The sequence below is a fragment of the Capsicum annuum genome, chromosome 2 (genome assembly GCF_002878395.1).
Source record: "Capsicum annuum cultivar UCD-10X-F1 chromosome 2, UCD10Xv1.1, whole genome shotgun sequence".
NCBI classification, from domain to species: Eukaryota; Viridiplantae; Streptophyta; class Magnoliopsida; order Solanales; family Solanaceae; genus Capsicum; species Capsicum annuum.
Window position 1 is genome coordinate 20,805,932 of NC_061112.1, and position 14,366 is coordinate 20,820,297.

A 14,366-nucleotide genomic window follows, 5' to 3' on the forward strand; every position below is an offset into this window, starting at 1 on the left:
TTATCATTAAACACAAACTTTACCTCATTTTCTAAAAGTTTGCATAGGGGGCTACAATTTTAGAAAAGTCCTTGATGAATCTTCTATAGAAACCTGTGTGACCCAAAAAGCTTTATATACCTCTAACTGATACCGATAGCGGCAATTTCTAGATCACATCTCTTTTTCCACCTTAATGCCGTGTTTGGAGATATTGCGTGCTAATACTATACGTTCTCTCAACATAAAGTGATATTTTTCTCAATTTATCACTAGATTTTACTCTTCACATCTCTACAGTGTATTGGACAAATGGGCTAAACAATCATTGAAAGAACCTTCGACCACTGAAAAGTCATCCATGAATGCCTCAATCATCTCCTCCACCATATTAGATAATATGGGTATCATATATCTCTAGAAAAATGAAAGGTGCATTGCAAAGTCCAAATAGCGTTCTCTTGAATGCAAAAGGTCCCATAGGGGCAAGAAAAGGTAGTCTTTTATTGGTCCCCGAGAGCAATCAAAATTTAATTGTATCCCTAGTACCTATCAAGAAAATAGTACCATCCCCTGCTTGCGAGTCTGTCCAGCATCTAATCCATTAATGGCATCAGGAAGTGGTCCTTTTGTGTCCACTTGTTTAGCCTTATGTAATCCATGCACACTCTCCATCCTATCACTAGCCTCATTAGTACTAACTCATTCTTTTCATTCGGAACCACTATGATTCCTCCTTTCTTTGGCATGCATTGAACCAAGCTAACCCACTTACTATCTGCAATAGGAAAATCCACCCCAGTATCTAACCACTTTATAATCTCCTTTTTAACCACCTCTTGTATAAAAGGTTTTAGTCATCTCTGATGTTTGATATTGGTTCTGTTGTTCTGCTCAAGCTTATAATATGTGTGCATATACAGGTGGGATTCCCACAATGTCTACTATGGTCCATGCAATAGCTCTATTGAACTTTCGTAATATAGATATCAAAGCCTCCACCTGTGCTCCTGCCAAATCTAATGCAATAATCACCTGTAAGATATTATTGGTCCACAAGAATGCATACTGCAAGTGATAAGGAAGGACCTTTAATTCCAATACTAGTGGTTCATCAATCGATGGTCTAGCACTAACCATCTCATCGTACTCATCTAGTCCATCACCCTCAAAATTCATGATTACCACAACCAATGATTCTACCTCTAATCTCTCCTTAATAGGCACATCACCTATGATCATATTGTCATCTACCTCATCTATCACTGCTACAACTCTTATTTTATTCGGTTGTTGAATTGCCATGCATATATTTAGTACAATCTGCTCACCGTTCCACTTGAAAGTGATCTCTTCCAAGCCCAAGTCAATCAACACACTGCCAGTAGATAAGAAAGGTCTACTTAATATGATGGTTGAATGGGTATCCACTTCACAGTCTAGAATCATAAAATCTATCGAACATATGAATTGTGCTACTCATATCGACACATCACGAACAATGCCCAGTGGATCCTTTATAGATTAATCGACCATCACAAGTCTTACAGATGTAAGCTTTAGTTCTCCTAACCCTAGCACTATATATATCAATAGTGGTATAATATTTATTCCTGCTCCCGAATCACAGAGAGCTTGATTAACCTCATACGGCCTAAAGGAGCATGGGATGGTAACTGCGCCTGAATACCCTTTCTTTTCAATTGATATTGTGTGAAAACTTAAGCTAAATTCATTAACTATGTTCTAAAACTATTCTCCAATCCAATTAATATCACAATTGCTATCAAAATAATTATCAGTACAGGTCAGTTTCGTGCTCTACCTTAGGCAGTTCTTCAGCATCATAGTCCTTCTTCTTTGGATCATCAATCATAGATAACTAGTACTCATCAGGTGAAGAGTCATCCCAAGTGTCAATGTCCATGCGGTGAACAAGTGTCAGATGATTATGCATATTATCATCAGGTACTGCTTTTGACTGTCTCTCAACCAAAGTAATCATTAATATTAGGGTTAATCAAGATCCATTTGTTAAATCACATACAATAAACACCCATATATGCAAACTGCCACCAATATTATATATAATTATAAGTCTAAGCAAGAGCAAACATTATTCATCATTTTTCAACAAAACCCCTTTTTTATTTGATTTCAAAATCACCATGCATACTTACTAATTTAAGTGTAAAATGCATGGTCTTTGAGTTATTTAACAAGGGAGAGAGATACATGCCTTATACAAGTTGATTCAATGAAGAACTTGGCACCTCTCTTGGCTCTAGATGAACCCTCTTCAAACCCTAGCCTCCAATCTCATTTCAAGAAATTTTGAGAGTGTTTTGGAATGTTTGATCCACCACACAAGTTTTGTAAGACGGTAGGATAACTTATATAGTAAGGGGACTTAGGGTTTTGGATGTAGGAAATAACCACAAGGCCCTCAGTTAAAATCTAGAAAATGAGCCCTTGCAGGGGCACGACTCACTTAAGGAACCATTCCTTAGGGTATGAGTGGTATCTTAACTCATACCTTAGGATTCACCTAGGTCCCATATACTGGTTAGGGTATGACTACACACCTTTGAGTCGTATCCAAAGGGTATGACTTGGACCCTAATCTGTACCCATGAACCATACCAAAAATAGTCTACTTTGGATCAAGTGTTGAACACCTTATGACTTACCTAGGTATGACTCGTACCTTAGTATACGACTAAGGGGAGGCCAAGTCATATTGTGGACATTATTTTACCCTTCTAGGCTGCTCAAGGTATGAGAAGGGACGTGATAGAGGGTATGAGTGACACACCTAATCGCACCTTGGTCAGAATACACCATTCAAGAGATTTTTCCTTAGGTCTAAAGCCTAGGTGTTTCAATTCTCCCCCACTTGGATCATTCATCTGCGAATGTGGGTAAGAAAAGCATAAACACAAGTTAACACATTATCATCCATCAAACCAACCTTTAAACAAGTGAGAATAAAGCATACAATAAAGATACAACACTCATCATGATCATTATCGATCAACTATTCATTTCATTGGCTTTGGGATTCAAACCCATCATTTATCAAAAACTCTTGATCAATTCAAAGCTTAGGGACTTGAACCATTATTTATCAAAGACATACATCAAATCAAAAAGATTAACACATACCTCGATCATGATTTCCTGAAATAGGAAACAAATGGGATACTTGGATATCATGTCCTCCTCCGCCTCCCAAGTAGCTTCCTCGGACTATTGGTTCCTCTATAGAACCTTCACCGAAGCCACTTCTTTCATTCGCAACCAGCGAACTTGCTGACCCAAGATCCTCACCGGGATCTCCTCATAGGACAAAGAGTCTGAAATGCCAACATCTTCCAAGGAAACAACCAAAGAAGGGTTACCCACACATTTTTGCAACATAGAGACTTGGAAAACCGGGGAAATAGAGTTCAATCTAGAAGGCAACTCCAACTCATAGGCAATATTGCCAATTCTTTCAAAATCAGATAGGGACCAACACAATGGGGACTAAGCTTCCCCTTTTTACTGAATCGTATCACTCTTTTCATGGGATACACCTTCAAGAATACCCAATCGTCAACACTAAACCCTAAATCTCTTTGCCTCACGTCCACATAGGACTATTGGAAACTTTGAGTGGTTTTAAACCTCTCACAAATCACTTTCACCTTCACCAAGGCTTGGTAAGATAGATCGAGGCCAAGTAACTTACCCTCACTGACTTTCTACCGCCCATTAAGAGAACAACATCTCCTACCATACAATGCCTCAAAAGGCTCCATGCTAATGCTGGAGAGCAAGTCCGAATCAACTTATAGCTTCCCGGAGACACACCACTACGAGTCTGAGTCTAGCTATACATTACTTCTATAGTAAAGCCTATCCAAAACCTAGAAGGAGTTATCTTAAGCCATCAGGCTATATTTCTTACATTTATCCCGAACACTACCCTTCTCTATTACCATTATCATATGCAAATCATAAGTAAGCGACATAAGAAAACTATAAGTAACTATTATATCCAAAATAACCAACATAGGATTGAAAATTCAAAACCATAACATAACTATTCCATTAAAAAATTCATACACATGACTTCCCAAACCTCTTAAGAACCCAACACGACTATTGGTATATCTACCAACCGCAATACTTAAGCCTACCACTTTTATACCCGTGGTATGATCTATACTTCCCAAGATCTAGAACCCTCTATAATTTTATGAAGTTTTTTACCATCCACTCCTTTCTAAAACTTTAGTTCTAGAAGTCTCCGTAGAATCTCCCCCACTTAGGGACTTCTACACTTCCCCATTTCAAAACATCCCCATGTTTCCCCGAGCCACTATCACCCCAACACAAGAAGGGTCATGAAGGAACTAAAGCACAGGAATAACTTATGCCACTCAAGGAAAGAACCCCAAAAGAGACACGGTACCATAGGCACAAAAGTTTTCATAGCAACTGCCTAGGTCATAATTGAGACCCATTCCGACACAACATACCAAAGGAGGAGTCCTTAAGACTGGACAGCAAATGGCACATTACCACATATACCATTAGTAATGTAATGTAAGGTCAAGACTCATATCGGGGGAACAAGACGTACGCGAGATATGAAACTTAGATGTAACTACTAATAGAATGCATTCAACACTAGTCAACCTCTCCCTTAATTGAGATAGGATAGAATCACTAGAGTATGCCACCTGACCTTTCCTTGGGGACCACCGCTAGAAGAAAATTTAGGATTAACCTTCAACCTTCTTCCCATTAAACCAACAAGCACAACACTCCTCTCTAGTGGGTGTCATCGGGGACGTACACTAGGGATGCTTAGACTTTCTATACCCAAAACTATTCTATAAAGGAGGAATAAGAGTTGCACAAACATATGAAATAAGACCAATCTCACACTCAACCTCCCTATTCATCAAATCAAAGAATGCCATGGGGGCATTAGTCTACCCAAAGGACGTGACTAAGAACTCATAGTGACCATACAGAGTTTTAAAGGGAGTCCTAGGGATATCCGCTTCCCCAGCCTTACGTCTATGACAACTTGACCTAAGATCAATTTTAGAGGAACACATGGCACCTTGAATTTGATTGAACAAATAATCGATTCTAAGGAGGGGATACTTATTTCTTATGGTTGCTTTGTCTCACAAATAATAATCAGTGCACATACGAAGGAAGCCATCTTTTTTTTTCATTAACAACACGGGAGCACTTCAAAGAGACACACTAAGAAGAGTGAAACCTTTATATAATAGGTTATTCAATTACTACTTAAGCTTCTTCAACTCCGTTAGAGCTATTCCATAAGGAGGGGTAGAAATTTGGACGAGTGCACAGAATAAGATCAAACCCAAAATCAATTTCCCTATCAAGAGAAACACCGAAAGGATTACCAGGAAAAACATCGAGAAACTTATTAACTACATGAATGGGCTCTAGGGAAGAACCTTTTGAGTTAGAATATTTAACTGAGACCAAATGATACAAATGCCCTTTTGAGATTCACTTATGGACTCTAAGATACGAAGTGAATCTCTCCTTAGGAACCAAAGAACCACCTTCCCATGTAATGGTCATCTTATTAAGGAATATGAACATGACCTTACAGGTTCGACAATCTAAGGAAGCACAACACGAATGTAACAAATCCATCCTCAGAACAACATCAAAATCAACCACGCCTAACTCTATCGAGTCTATAAGAGATTTTCTACCACTTACAGATACCACATACACCCTATAGACCCTTTTTAACAACCACAGAGTCTCCTACCAGAGTAGAAAAATAAAAGGGAACTGACAGACTCTCAGGACCAAAAACCAAGATGCATTGCCACATATAAGGTCACATAAGAAAGAGTAGAGCCTAGATCAAACAAATAATACACATCATAAGAGATAAGTGTCAACATACCCTGTCAACATCAAAAGGTATTGCGAGCTCCCGAGGTATAGTAAGATCATTGAGACAGTCCTGACCAATATCAGAGCTAGAATCGACATCCCTATGTGTAGAAGCTAAAGAAGTGGAAACCGATACTCTTTTTTACCAAGAGGCTATAATTATGGGACACTCCCATTGCACGTGACCTAATTGACCATATTTAAAACACTGATTCTTTATTTCCTCAAAATAACCATATTGTGATCGACCATAAAACTGATAAAAAAGGATAGGTAAATGAGGATTGGGCCCCTCAGACCTAATGTTAGGTACCTTGTACCCTATGAGCACTACTAATTTGAAAATGCCCCTCTCCCACTAGGTTTGGGTAGGGAGAACTAGCCTCGGAATAGGATCCAGGACTCTTCCAATACTTCTTCTTGGACTACTTTCCACCAACCTGGTCCAATGAAGCAAAGGAGGAATGGAACCTAGCATTTTGAGGTGATTGAGGAGAAGTGTCACCCTTAAAAGTAGAGTTAGAGGGAACAGGTGGAACCCCTCGAGGACAGTCAGATGTCATGACCCTTGACCGGGTCTAAATCCCAGAAATTGGGCAAGCTTTGTCCATATTGGCCTTAGTCAGAACAGAAGAGCTCGCCTGAAAATTAGATCTTTTTGGATACATGATTTGAAAGATGAGCAAGCAAAAATCAGAGTAATCCAAGACCTTATACTCTATATAGCTTGAGATCAAAACACAAAAAAAAGGAAACATTCCTAAATGTCTCATAGCCCATCTTTTATAAGTGTGGCATGCTACACAACCATAAAAAATACTCTACTTGACATGGATTTGTGGACTCCCAACTGACCATGAACCTAGGCTCTGATACCAACTTGACATGCCTAAAAATTGGGCCATGTCGTATAGGCATATCAAGTCCAAATTGGATTGAAGATCGACCCGCCAACCCAACCTAACAACCAATTCAATTCTTAAGTGTCGGATGAACTCTGAACAAATATCAAAGTAGAGAAAAATAAGGCTAATAGTCAATACTTAGATAACATCTAACATTTTATTGATGACAATAATCTAGCCAATATACCCAAGTCCACAGTCATCCACAAAACCTCTACAAATCTGATGTCTAAAACATATTGGGACATGCCCCCGACAATAGCCAATACTAAGTCAAAATAAATCAAGTCTATGGCTTAAAGTAAAAGACTATGAAATGTATGCCTTTCGGAGAATAAAAGCTCACTACTTCAAAGTCAGCATACAGTCCACCTGAACACTTGGTTACTACTTAGAAAAATAAGAAGAAACTCTAGAACCTACGTCGCGTGGGGACATAGCATTTGAAGACGGTTAGCAGTTGGAGCGTTAGCATATATCTTGAGGTAAGGATAAAATAGCGCATTAGTTCTATCCAAGTCAAACTATAATATGAATTCACATTTACATTAGCATAGGCATATATGAAGAGACACAAACACATATTTATATGACACGACCCACCTTGGGGCCTTGTCATAATAGGCTTCCCAAGTCCGCCCCAAACCAGAGACCACCCTTGTTACCTAACCCAACTTCCAGCTGCCTACCCTGAGTGGCTGAATTTCGAGCATGTAACAAGATAGTGTAATATCTCACATAAAGTCTCTGGGATAAGATCACAATCGTGACCAACCCAACCGAGTCCTACCATCCCATACCACCAGTCAAATCACACCAAACCATACCAAAACAAGGGCCATAAACCAGGTCATAGCCAAGGATGTTCCCAAAACATAATATAATTAATCCCAAAATGAAGTAAGATGGAACAACTAACAATCTTGTCTAATGATATTAGCCCTTCAGCTTATTCCAATGCCAAGGCCGACACAAATACCAATCCTGCCCACTCCAACCTATAGAAGTACTACAAAGTCTCTTACCAAAAGAGTAATGAAATTCGATTAGGACATGCCCCCAACCATAGCCAAAACTAATATGCAGAATAAAACCAAAATATCTAAAAATGTCCATAACATGAACTTGAGCCTTCTAAAAGGATGGAAGCTCACCACTTTTGTCCAAATGTTGTTCCTGAGTCAATCACTATGTAGGAGGAGTCGAACGATCGGTTCCTGCATAGCATGGGTATACAACCACTAGTAGATGGGGTTAGTGAGTTACCGCTAGCATGATCTCATGGTAAGGATAAAATAATGTCATTTATAAAACTAAGTAACACCATTCATATGCAAACAACCATATATATATATATATATATATATATATATATATATATATATATATATATAACCATGCCGGGAAAAGGGATCGGGTTTAGTATGCCTTTTAAAACCTTTACCTGAGCTATGTAGTTTTGCCATCCTAAACCACCCACGTGCTACTGCTAAAAGGGCCTCAGTGCTTTTAGACGCATAACCAGGGAAGAAAATATTGGGATGTCTAGTACATCTCCCAAATATAGTGTGACATCATGCACACGGTCACCAAGACCAACATCATATCGACAAATATGAGTTTCCAGTTTTGGTCCACCCAGGACCTCCACCTTCTACGATTTTGCTACACATCCCGCCATTATTGCCCATTTAAAACCAATTTCCAAATAACCAAACCATTTTTCATTTATTAACCAAGGCCATTGATATTGGTATCGTCATACCAATCCTTACTTGTAAGTATCATACCAACCATTTATAGGTTTAAGGAGACTTTCAAGTGCCCTTCCATTTACCATATTAAAACACTTGGGGGATTTCATGGGCCCCTCAAGCATAACCATTAGCCATTTACCATTCTAAGTTATTTAAACCATGCATAATTTCTTTACCAAGTTTCTAAAACAATCAATAGTTCCATTAAACCATTCCCACTTAAGTTTTACCAAAATCCCATCACATGGGTACAACTGACCTATACGAATTGTACCCGCCGATACGATTGGTATCCTCTACTCATATCCTGGACTCAACCCTTGGATCTAATACTATCCATCATACGACTCATCCAACCAAGTCATATTGAAAGCATATGATCCGTACCCTTCATCCGTACCCCTGGTAGATATAAGCTTAAGGAAGACTCAAACACTGTCCACCATACGAGTCCATGGTACGACTCGTACCCTAACTTATGGCTCATGGTGAGCCACTCGTACTCAGATCCAACCTAAGTAACCAAGTCTAAGATTAAGTTAAGGAACCAAATTATCCATGACCACCAATATGACTCGTATCCCTAAGTCATATCCATTTCAATAACCAAAATCCATCCTACCAACCAATACTGATCAATATACGACTGAACTATACCATCCGTACCCTAACATACGACTCGTACCCATGAGTCGTATTAGGTCCAGAGATCAGATTTCCAAGAAATTTTCTAAGGTCCAGAAACCAAGGTGTTTTAGTCTCCCTTACTAGGAACATTTGTCCCCGAATGACGGACAAGGTAAAGGTAACCACATGCAAGAGTCATTTGAATTATCAAATATATTCCAAATCTTTAACAAAGTTTGAAAACAAAGAGGCAAAGATATCAATCTTTGCTTTAACAAACTCTGAAAATAAAGATGTGTTGAAGACACATACCTTCTACACGAATCCCTGGAGCAGAAAACAAATGCGGATATTTGGACTTCATGTCCTCTTCTACTTCCCATGTAGCTTCCTCCACCTTACGGTTCCACCAAAGAACCTTAACCGAAGCCATATCCTTGGTCTGTAACCAATGAACTTGCCTATCCAAGATCTCAATCGAGATTTCTTCATAAGAAAAATAATGAGTGATACCTAATCCTTTGAAAGGAACAACCAAAGAAGGATCACCAATGCATTTCCTTAACATGGAAACATAAAAGACAGGCTGAATCAAGCTCAACCTAGAAGGCAACTCCAGCTTATAAGCAACATTACCAATTCTTCATAAAACCTCATAAGGACCCACATACCAGGTACTGAGCTTCCTTGTCTTGCCAAACTACACTACTATCTTCATGGGAGATACCTTGAGGAAAACCTTATCACCAGCCTCAAACTCCAAGTCTCTACGACTAACATCCACAAAGGACTTTTGGCAACTTTGAATAGCATTAAGCCTATCTTAAATCAACTTAACCTTCTCCATAGCTTGGTAAACCAAGTCGGGACCAAATATGTTTGCCTCACCAAGCTCGAACCAACCAATAGGAGACCGTCACCTCCTACCATACAATGCCTCAAAAGGTCCATACCAATACTAGAATGATATCTATTGTTGTAAGAAAACTCCACAAAGGTATATGCTCAACCCAATTGCCACCAAAATCAATCACACAAGCCTAAAGCATATCCTCTAGTGTCAGAATAGTTCTCTCCACTTGCCCATCCATCTGCTTATGGAAAGCAATACTCAAACTAACCTTAGTCAACAACTCTCTCTGAAAATACCACCAAAAGTGAGATACAAACTGCGTGCCATGATTAAAAAATAATCAAAATGGGCACCCCACGCAGATTCATAATCTCCTGAAGATACAGCTTCGCATAATCCTCCATCGAGAAGGTAGTTCGTACTGGCAAAAAATGCGCAAACTTAGTTATCCTATCCACAATGACCTAAATTAAATTATATTAATTTCGAGATTGAGGAAAACCAGTAATGAAATCTAAATTAATCACTTCCCACTTCCATTCGGGCAAATCAATTTCTTGATACAACCCTCCTGGACTCAAGTGCTCAACCTTAACCTGTTGACACATCATGCACTTGGCCACGAAATCAGTCACATCCCTCTTCATGCCATTCCACCAATAGATCTTCTTGAGATTATGATACATCTTAGTCCAGCCAGGATGAACAACATACCGCGACTCATACATCTCAGCCAAAATACTTTGTAGCAATCCATCAATATTAGGAACATACAACCTCTCTTGGTACCATAAAGTACTGTCACCACTGGTCTCAAACACTACTACCTTTTGCCCACTAACATCACTCTTGATTTTCATCAAGATAAGATCTAGCACTTGCTTCTCCTTAATCTCCGCATCAAAAGATGATCAAACCACTTTTTGCACTATCACACCATCATTCTTGGAGTCTAAGAGGGGAACTCCAAGATTAGCCAAGCAGTGAATATCCTTCACCAATTCCCGTTTTCATTCCTCCACATGAGCCAAACTCTCTATGGATATCCTACTAAGAGCACCAGCAACCACATTAGCCTTACTTGGGTGATAGTGAAGACTCATATCATAATCTTTGAGAAGCTCAAGCCACCTCTTCTGCCTGAGATTAAGCTCTTTCTGGGTGAACACATACTGTAGACTCTTATGATTAAAAAAGATATCCACATAAGCACCATACAAATAATGCAGCCATATTTTTAAAGCATACACAATTGCCAACAGCTCCAAATCATGAGTAGGATAATTCCTCTCATGCACCTTCAACAGCCTAGAAGCATAGGAAATCACCTTCCCATACTACATCAACACACAACTAAGCGCTACCCAAGATGCATCACAATAAACCATGAACCAATCATTGCCTTTTGCCAATGTCAGAATTGAAGCCGAAGTTAACTTATCCTTTAACTTCTCAAAACTCCCTTCACAAGCATTTAACCAGGAAAACTTATCCTTCTTCTGAGTTAACTTAGTTAAAAGAGCATCTATCGGCGAAAAGCTTTCTACAAATAGCCTATAATACCCGACTAAACCCAAGAAGCTCTAAATGTTGGATGGATTCGTGGGTCTAGGCCACTTTTTCACCATAACAACCTTTTGCGGATCCACCATAATCCTTTCACTAAAAATAATATGACCTAATAAAGTTACAACATTCAACCAAAACACACATTTAGAGAACTTGACACACAACTACTATTCATTTAAGGTCTGCAACACTGCACGAAGGAGATTAGTATGATCTACCTTACTCTTCAAGTAAAAACAGAATGTCATCAATAAACGTAATAACAAATAAATCCAAATACTGATGAAAAACTCTATTCATCAAATCCATAAATGCCACTGGAGCATTAGTCAACCCAAATGACATTACCAAAGACTCAAAGTGCCTATACCGAGTATGAAAAGTCATCTTAGGGATATCCACCTCCCTAATCTTTAGTTGATGGTACCCAGACCAAAGATATATCTTAGAAGAGAACTTAGTACCTTGAAACTGGTCAAGCAGATTGTTTATCCTCAGAAGAGGATATTTGTTCTTGACCGTCACCTTGTTCAGCTACCTATAGTCAATGCACATCTAAAGGGAACCATCCTTCTTGCACACAAACAACACCAATTCACCCCAAGAAGATACACTAGAATGAATAAACCCCTTATCAAGAAGATCCTTAAGATATTTCTTGAGTTCCCTCAACTCAGTCGGAGTCATTCTATACGGAGGGATATAAATCAAACGAGTGTCCATAACCAAGTCAATACCAAACACTATTTTCCTATCCTTAGGAACACCAGGAAGATCATTCGGAAAGACCTTAGGAAACTCATTAACCACTGGAACTAACTTGAAAGAAGGACCTTTCGAGTTTGAATCTTTAACCCGGACCAAGTAATAAAGACATCCTTTAGAGATCAACCTCCAAGCGCTAAGATAAAAAATAAATCTCCCCCTAGGAGCTAGATAAACACCCTCTCATTCTATAACCGACTCACCAGAAAACTAAAGATAACCCTATAGGTCCGACAATCCAAGGACGCATAAGAAGAGTGTAACCAGTCCATCCCCAGAATGATATCAAAATCCACTATATCCAACTCAAAAAGATCCACCAAGGTCTGCTTGCCTTCAACGGATACCACACCCCCTATAAAATCTCTTAGCAATAACTGAGTTACCTACAAGGGTAGAAATAGAAAAAGGATTCGAAATAACTTCTAGATTAATACCAAAAGCTACAACCATATAAGGAGTCACATAGGAGAAAGTAGACCCCGGATCAAGCAAATAATATACGTCACAGGAGAAAAACTATAACGTACCAATAATGACATCAGGGGATGCCTAATATTCCTATCAATACGCCAAAGAATACAACATATTCCAACCAATACTAGAACCAGGAGAAGTAACAAAAGTATATGCCACACCACCAGGTGTAGGAGTAAAAATAAAGCCACAGGAATCTTATTCGAGCTGTAGCAACCTTATTAACCGGATAGTCCCTGAGACAACAGCCTACCTGGCCGCACTTGAAGCATTTATCCCTTCCTTGATTGCAATAACCCCGACGAGGATGACCACAAAATTGATAAAAAAAAGGCATGAAAAAACTAGCTGACCTCCGCTTGCCTGAGATTGGACACCCTATGCCTGGAAATTGTCATCACCATGATGACTCCTGTCGCCCAACTAGTAAAGAGCACTAGAAGAAGAGTAGGAACCAAAACTCCCCCACTTCTTTTTCTGCCATTTGCAACCATCTTGACCACCATGAGACTGAGCACCTCCCTGGTCAGAAAACCTGTTCCTCTTTCCCTGCCTATCCCTAAACTCTGCCTGCTTTCTCTTTTTATCATCTATTTACTGCATATGAATAGTCAACCTAGATATGTCCATATCTTTAATCAACAATGCAGTCTTGCTCTCCAAAATCAAATCCCGATTCAACCCAGAGGCAAACTTTCTCATCCTTGCCCGTATGCCAGCCACCAAATCAAGAGAACACCTTGAAAATTGGTGAAACTTTAAGGCATATTCCTTGACAGATATTCTCCCCTACTTGAGGTTCACAAACTCCTTCATCTTTGCTTTCCTCAACTCTTAGGGAAATAAACGATCCAAAAAAAAACCAAAGAAGGCATCCCATAAGAATGACTCTTTTATATCTCTTCTATCCCTATCCCACTCTTCATACCGCTAATATGCAACCTCCTTGAGCTGATAAGCTGCAAAGTTTACCCCCTCTATATTGGCAACATCTTTTTATTTCATCCAAGAAGCCTGTGGATCCTCCTCTATCTTCACTCTATACAAAGTTGGAGGACCCATCTTCATAAATTGGACAACCCTTGTGGCCTCAGTAGACTAAGCACCAGACACATCCCGCTCAGCCAGGGCAGCGATCATCTGAGCAATAACATGAATAGTTTAACAAAATTCTACATTAGTCACCTTGCCTTGAGAAGGACTAGTAGCAACTGGTGAAACTCCAGAACTTTCAGGGATAGGACCGTGAGATCAAAGATGAACCACAGAAGTAGGATGCACCCCTTCAGCATTACCCCAGATAGGATAGAAGAATTTTCTTGTGTCCCAGATCTACGAGGCATGATCTGAAAAACTAACAAATAAAGATTAGAAAAAATTCTAGGACTGAGACTCCAAGATTGAAAATAGAATACAAGGAAAGTGAAATATTCTTAAATACCTTGTAACCTCTCCCTTATGAGTGTGACGCACTACACACCCCTAAAA